The sequence below is a fragment of the Echiichthys vipera genome (genome assembly GCF_963691815.1).
Source record: "Echiichthys vipera genome assembly, chromosome: 5".
NCBI classification, from domain to species: domain Eukaryota; kingdom Metazoa; phylum Chordata; class Actinopteri; order Perciformes; family Trachinidae; genus Echiichthys; species Echiichthys vipera.
Genome location: NC_139830.1, coordinates 33843002 through 33851660, shown reverse-complemented (window position 1 = coordinate 33851660; position 8659 = coordinate 33843002).

Sequence of the window (8659 nt, the reverse complement as noted above, 5' to 3'; positions counted from 1 at the left end):
AATGCAAATTATAGTTGATGCACATGCAGGAGAACAAGGATTTGTGTGTGTGTGTGTGTGTGTGTGTGTGTGTGTGTGTGTGTGTGTGTGTGTGTGTGTGTGTGTGTGTGTGTGTGTGTGTGTGTGTGTGTGTGTGTGTGTGTGTGTGTGTGTGTGTGTGTGTGTGTGTGTGTGTGTGTGTGTGTGTGTGTGTGTGTGTGTGTGTGTGTGTGTGTGTGTGTGTGTGTGTGTGTGTGTGTGTGTGTGTGTGTGTGTGTGTGTGTGTGTGTGTGTGTGTGTGTGTGTGTGTGTGTCACAAGTATTATTGTTTTTGACATTTACCCGTTTATTACTCTTTCTCCTCCAAAGGTGATGTTGATTGCGTTATAAAAGTTGTAGCAAAACCGTGAATAGCAGGATCCATTAACAATGTTTTCTCAAGTACATAAAAAGAGCAGCCAAGGAAGAAAGGTAAGGAGGCAAAAATCTGTTTCTATTTTAAGTGTTGAACAGTTGTATAAGTGGTGACATTAGTTAGAAGTTATCAAAACTAGTAACCATGTAGTGGGTCAGCAATTACAAACCTTTCACGTGCAGCCAAACCTTGTTTAAAGCCAAAGAACTACAATCTACTGGAAATTACAATTTCCAAAGATCCCAAAACTGTAATTTTAGCATGTATAAATGTGTATTTGATTGAATAGTTCAGCCTTATGATGCTCGGATTGCAGTTATGTCTGCAGGCACTGTAGTTAATCTGTTGGGTGGGGGACGTCCTAAAAAATAACATTCTGATTAACAGCAGATAGGTTGCAGGTGGGTGAAATAATACATCAAGGAAAATATTAATTCAATTCTATAAAGTGGAGCAGAGCAGAGCTGCTGTCCTCTGCTGCGGCGGACAGCTACTTTTTTCATCAGGCATGTGTGTCGGTGTCCCCATTAGGAGAGGTGGTGTTTAGTTCTGCTTCCTCTTTCAACTTTATCAGTATAGATTTTAGTTTTGCTACTTAAAGGAATACTTTCCACTGTTGGAAAGTGTGAACTGTGAACATCCATGTGAACACATGATCGGTGTTTGGCTTCCGTTTGTGTCAGAGGTGGACAGAGTTTTCCACAACATAGACCTCTGCTGCTATGTGGAGCAGAAAACATTCATGACCATGCGGATGTGGGTCTATAAAGCGGACAAAATAATGAATTTGAGTGGGTGGCGGGTAGATTATTTAATAAGAGAGTACACACAGATTTGGATGGTGTCAGTGCCAATCCGTTCCTCTAGTGCAGCCATAAAACATGGTGTGAGTCTTAGTCTGGGTTTATAGACCCGCTCGATGTAAAGATCCCTAATTTATTCAGGAAAGAGCTGCAAGAAGCTGATACTGAATGATTATACTATCAGACAGTGGGAATTTAAAAAAACTTCTTAATAGGATCAAAATCAACTTAATAGGAAACAAAAATAGAAGTTTGAATGTTAAGGGGTTTAAACTTCAATGAATACATATCTAGTTCAAAGGGCTGGGGAATTATAGTAACCTATACGTCTTCAACGGTACACTAGAACAGTGTGTAGACACTGTACTGTATATATATGTCAGAACTTTTCCGTGCTGTGTTCAGTATATTCATTGAAGAGAGAATTATCTGATATAATTGTGTTAATATCTAGTATTGCAAAGTGAAAAGTATCACATTACTAATGAAAGCAGCTGGCCTAGTAACTCCCAACCTGACAAATTAAAGACAAAATAATTAAAGACAGTTTTTGTGTACTGTAGGTCCACTGTTGAATGTATTCTTGTTTTGGTGCGGCTTTCCCTGCTACTTAAACAGCACATTTCCAGTACATGGATCAGCAGCTTACATGATTACTGCACAAGTAGACCCAGGTCAAAGGTGCAGTTACATCTATAACATAACCAGAGGAGGCACTATAGTTCACCCCCACTCATCATTATGACAAACTTTAAAGGAACAGTTTGACATTTTGGGAAAGACCATTTTTTTAAACTTTTTTTACCTTCAACACATGTAGAATATAAAACAACATTATTGTAAGACAAAAAATGTGTTCTTTAGACTTCTTTCCCTTCACCATGCTCCTTTGATGTAAGTAAAGCTATGCCAGAAACCACCACTCTACTTCTACAAACTTTTTTAACTTCTCATCTAACTATCGCCAATAAAGTGACTTAGCATACTTTCCTTCCTTCCAAACTCTTATTTAGCATTATATCGGGTTAGCAAGAAAGCTAGGCCCCAAAAATTCCAACTGTCATGTGGGATGCTGTGCAGTCTCTGGTTGTAGCGGTTGTCAGCCAAGAAAGGATTTGTGAGCTTCCTGTTTCTGAAACCCTGGTGTGTTTTCTATTTCTTCATGTTAAATACATAAGACACAAAGTGTAAATAACACAGCTAGGCTAGAATAGCAGTTTCCTCAGGCTTCCTAAGTGTACATTCAGAGCCAAGGAACAATTCCTGCATAGTACAACAAGGCTGATAAAAGCCAAACAATACACAAAAGACAGATGTGACGAGTAGAAGTCTGGACCTTATCCAAAATGGAAAACCTACCCCAACCTGTGACGTATAAATTATTTTTCAAAAACCCCAGGTTCACATAAGAAAACACATTTTCCTCCTGCTATAATTATAGCATAAAACATGATCAGAGCTGATGGTGACTTTGCTTGGGTCTTTGATATACACTATTGGCACACAAACCCGCTGCAACAAAATAATACTATACCTGGACAAGTTAGTCTGAACATAATTTATACCCGGTCCAACTCAGGTTGCAGGTCAAATTTGTGGATCCATGGAACTTCTAGTGCAACGCCAAAATAGGCTTAATAACTGAGAAACCCAAATGTCTCAACATATATCAATTGAGTTTCAGGCTGTATTGGTTGTTAGTCATGTTCTTAGCCTGCTCTGACATGAAGATTTCCACCGAGGTCTAATGGCCGCCTTTGTCTTGCCTTAGAATCCCTGTTTTTCCTCATTACGTTTTTTCTCACCTGACTTGCCAGATGGTTTGTTACATAGAACTATCTGAGAAGTCGTAATTGGAAAGTGTTTGGAAAAAGGCAGGCACTGTCAGAAAATACCTGGAAGATGAATGGATAAACCATCTGTCTACGGTATCAGTGTGGGCAAAACATCTTTTCCATAGAGAAAGGCCTTCAGTTCCATTCTTTAGTCTTTATTCTAGAATTCTGACACAACTGTTACTAATTCAGCATCTACACTAACCACTTTAGGAGCTGCCATTGCTGTTTTGAAAGAACAGTCATCTCTGTGAGTCGTTATTCTCTCATGAACTCTTGATATCACAATATCAACAGAATCCAGCTGCTCTGCAAAGTAACAACAATCTGACCTTTAGGGGTACTTTGACCCTTTCCATTGAGCTATACGTAGTATAATACTTTCTAATACTAATACTAATACTTACATTTTCATTTCATTTTACCATTTTTTTTAAATCACTAAAGACACTGTAAAGTTAACTAAGTCCTTCTAACACACTGTTGCTCAAGCAGTCACTGACAGTTTCATCAGATATACTGTACAAAGATTTCACTGGAAATTCATTCATTCATCTTCAACCGCTTATCCCGGGTCGGGGTCGCGAGGGGTGCTGGAGCCGATCCCGTGAGGCGGGGTACACCCTGGACAGGACGCCAGTCTATCCCAGGGCACATAGAGACGAACAGAGACAGACAACCATTCACACCTACGGGCCATTTTAAAGTCATCAATTAACCTGACACGTGCATGTCTTTGGATTGTGGGAGGAAACCGGAGGACCCGGAGAAAACCCACGCAGACACGGGGAGAACGTGCAAACTCCACACAGAAAGGCCCAGGCTGGGATGCGAACCTGGAACCTTCTCGCTGTGAGGCGACAGTGCTAACCACTACACCACCGTGTAGACAAAGTTAATCTTCCTAGCCTTTTCCTTCTTAAAGAGATATTTTGTGAAGACCACTACACTCAGACTGGTTGATTATAGCTCGACTTGTAGATGGACGGAACAGCATTGAAGTGTTTGTGTTTTCTCTGTAGGCTATATATTAGCCTGGCAGACTTCTACTCCTAGCTCAATTTCAGCATGCATGCATGCAGGGCTCGAATCAGGGTTCCTGGTTCGAATCCGACTGATGACTCTGTATGTTATACATATTATACAGCTGAGAGTCCAGTAATATCAGCCATGCAGTTGCCCTACCAGTGTTTTACCCTTTCAGAAGCACTTATATTGAAATTTGGAAAAACAGATATACTGTGAGCTATACTCAGATGACACAAGAAAAAGTCCTCCCAATCATAAAATGCTGTTCCAGATAGGGATTTACACTCACACTATTCAAATGTGAATAAAATGTGGACAGTTTAAAAAAACACTTTAAATGTAAATGTGAAATTTATTAAAGGGTCAAGAAGAGAAATGTCTCGTCATTTGTGATTTCACAAGCACTTTATGAAACTTTTGAGAACATTTTTCCTCCAAGCCTAATTTATGACCCTGCCTGGGGGAGTCAAAGCTTGGCTCTCTTTGTTGTGCAGTTTTGCAATATTTCTGTATGTCTCGACAATAGCATGGAGTATCTTTCATGCCTGACTTTAGTGTTGATTTTGATTGTAGTTTGGGTTTGATTTATTTAATGTTTCATTTAAAAGTTGCTTTAAAGCCATAAGTTCAAAGACAACACATTGGACTGTATGTTTGTCTGTCTCTGCTCGATTGTATGTCACTTCTAAAGAATTTGAGTTTTTCCAATATGAATGTTTTTGTCTAATGTAAAATGTAAATAAGCTGTGCCTCTTTCCTCTCTAAATGTCTAACCCAGTAATTTATTATGATTATTAGTTTTTACAAATGCTTTTATCGAAGGCTATTTCAAATGTAGGGATCCTGTTTAATACAGCAGATTAAGCTTTGGTTTATACTGCTGCCAAACAGCTGAATGTTTGATCAAGGGACACAGACACAGTTTAATGTCCCTCCACCAGAGCTTTGAACCCACAGCGTACCCTTTTGTCCCAGTCCTCAAGGCTCTCACTCTTCTGCACAATGCCCACTGATGGTAATCCATCTGTGAGTGTTGTGTCCCTCTGGCCTCCTGTACACAGTTTTTTATGTTTTATGAAGGAGTAAAAGAAAGAATACTGCTCATTATCCTTTACTTCTGCTAATGCACGATGTCACCCTGTGCTTGTTGCACATGGATGTTAATCTGATGTAAAACCCCCAGCCTCTCCTTGTCCTTTCCATGGCAGATCTTTCTGCATGTGGATCAAATCAGAATTATCCACTAATTGACTATTTACAGGGCTCGAGAAAATCCCTAATGGACTTGATATTAAATCCCCCTCAGATATTTAAAGTGTCTTTTTGGAGTGCCTTGCCGAATAACCAGGCTTTTTCTTTTTTACAAGACGGCCAAACTAAGCCCGTCAGTGTGTCGAAATGGGCCAACCAAGCTCAGGCAGCTGTTAGTTGGGATTATGGGACGACAGTAAGGAAGGGCAGTGCAACGCAGGGGAGAGGGGAATGGCCAGATCTCTATTCAATGAATTCCAGATGGACTGCAGGCCCAGGTTCTCTTACTGGAGATACATGTTCAGCTTGGTTAACTTGTGCTCCATAAGGGGCTTAAACTTGGCTTCTTTATAATGAGATTGAGTGGGGTTTTATGTGGAAAGTTAGATAACATAAATTTCAATATAAAGCCTGCCTGGCCCTGTAATGCACTATTAAGGCTTTGACTAAAAAACTTGGACTCTGAAACTGAACTCAGGGATCTTTGGTATAAACTTGTTACTTTTCCTTTTAATTGCAAGAGAACCTTACTTTAAACATTTACTAATTATAAAGTTAGATATTTATCCATCTACAGTACTTTATTTTTTAGGGAAAGTATCAAACTTTGTTTCATGTTCTTTACAGATATGGTTGGCCCCAGCAGCAGTCCAGTTCTGCTCTCTCATCCATATTAAAAGCTGAAGTTTAAACAGGACCAGAGTGAAGAGCTCTCTAATGGTAGGAGATTGGTGTATACATTCACAGTTTTTGGTGCCATTATTTTGTAACAGCTACATGTAGAATATTGCCTGTTTGTAACTCTGTGCGGTGTGTCCTATGTTGTCAGGATTTACTAATGTACTTATTTATGTTCATATCCAACACTGTCTCTTGGAATTTAGGTTTTCTACTAATGTGCAAAAGCAAATACATTTTGAGAAAAACATAATGTTTCAAATTAAGATTTGTTTTTAAACTAGAGACATGATGTGTATCCTTTATTAACATTTAACCACACCACAATCCTTCCTTAACCAAAGCATTTTTGTTGCCTAAACCTACCCACAAAATATACTCTGGTCTCCTCGATGTCAAAGTCTTCACCATCCCCCCTGACCATCTCCCCATGTCTCGTGTGTGGTACAAGAACGTAGCACTTCCTTCACTGAAATAAATATTTTGAGTGAACCTAATCCAGGCAGCAATTTTATTTCCCTCAAACATATTTGTAGTATATGAAGATAATTTCTTAGACACAGGGTTTCCATATGAGTGGTTTTTGCATGTTTTACCCTACTCACATCCTAATCCTAATCACATATTTTATATTACAGCCAACCATTTTGCCAAACATGCTGATGTGATTTTGATTTTTGGATGCCGCCATCATTCCAGGCAGCCATAGGTTTCCATGTGTGTGTGTGTGTGTGTGTACTATAAAATATATTTTAACATAAAGTGATTTAGCCTTGATGTTCCCAGCCGACTCAGACAAGTTTCAACAGTCTGCCAATTAATTTATTGATGCCATATTGAAATTGGTGAAAGCCATTCTGAACATCAAATCTGCACAGCATTCATTTGAAAATGGTCAGCAAAAACGAAAATGAAATGTATAATTTATCATTTCAAAAAATACCAGTATGGTGACCAAGACTGTACTTTGACAGTTAATGGATGTCTGATTATTGTTATCAGGCACGTTATAGCTCAGCATCTCAAGATAACCAGCTAAAGATTTGTTGATATGATTGGTAACTCTCTGTGAAGAGCCTCCCTTCATGTGAAATGCATCAACAACTGGGAAAGTGATAGAAAAAGAGGTGGTGATATGAACCAGGACCTAGCCATCAGCATAACTCATGATCTAATGAGAGCTCTGTGTGAGAGAAAGCAGTGCCCTGTATGCTGATATACTTACCCTGCTGTATCTACATTCCTTTCAAAAAATGTGCTTTACCTTAACTAGTGATTGTAGACCTCTTTGACATTTACTGATTGTAACTGAAGTGGATTCTCTATATAAGTGCATATCTATTATTCTATTGGATAGCAGCGTGTAGTGGCCAAGTAGTGGTAGACGTTGCTTCAGTAAGAATACATTGATCTTAAACTTCTGGTCCATAGACTCAATCAAATGAAGTGGCATCTATGTCACCATAGAGCATGTCAGCATTAATAACAAGCTTATGTAGGAGGTAAGAGTGAATTTGAAAGTGAAAATGCTCTTCTCTGTTACATACTGCATACATATACTGTATTCAAATTACCCAACAGAACTTACTTGATTGATTGTCACGTTCAAATCTGGAGGTCATGTTGAACAGTTTGATCCGTGATTTGTCCATAGAACACTGGAATAACTCACGTTCTAGTATTAAAAAAGATTGATTGATGTATTTTTTTGGTTTACATTCTTACTAACATTATTTAAGGTATGTTCTAAAGTGAACAAGAAAAAATCGGGTAATCTTACCATGCAGTTTTGTGTGAAGTTCTCTCTTACATCAATAAAAACTGAAAAAAAAAGTAAATACTGAACATTTTGCATATGATGTAAATTGACAAACCGTTAAAGAATAGATTTAATTATATGTAAAGCCTCAAGGACCAAAATGGTCATCTTATTTTAGTGTGAGTTTAATGTAATTTAGTAGTACAATGGTGGTCTTGAATCAAATATCGCAAACAACCAGAAGCATGGAAATGTTTATTCAGGTGTGCAAAAATGTCAGCATATTCCAAGATGTTTTAATGAATTAAAATGAAATTAAGGAACAATACACAAATGCATAAGGGATCGCCATAATATCCTACAGATTAGCTTTCCTTGTCAATGCAAGTTCAAACTCTACTGTATGTAATGCTACCCAGAGCCTTTTCTTTCAGCTTTCCTGCCTGCCCATGCTGCTTTGTATTTGCAGTCGTATAAAGAGTTTTTCCAAGTAAATCATTTGGGAGTGGGATTTGTGTGCAGCTCTCTTTTCCAGTACTCACCATGGCTTAGCATCAGTTCTTTAAGCCCTCATCTGGTTGCTGTCCCATTTCACTAGAATATTGTTTGGAGCCTTGAGTTTTGGAGCCACAGTAGTGTGGCTTATTCTTACACTCAATACATGAACTTTTCTTTAGATTAGAGCTAGTAACACGCAAGTAGCATAGATCTGTTTGCTTATTTCAATAAGACCCAACAACTCTCAAAATGGATGTGTTTTGGTGCATATTTCACTTGATTTAAGTACTCCGTATGCACATCATGGGAAAAGACTTGTCATTCATAGCTAGCTAATTGAATGTATTTTGCATATGATTCTTAGACTATGCAAGTATCTTTTCTGTCTTTACCATGTAGCCATGGTAAATCG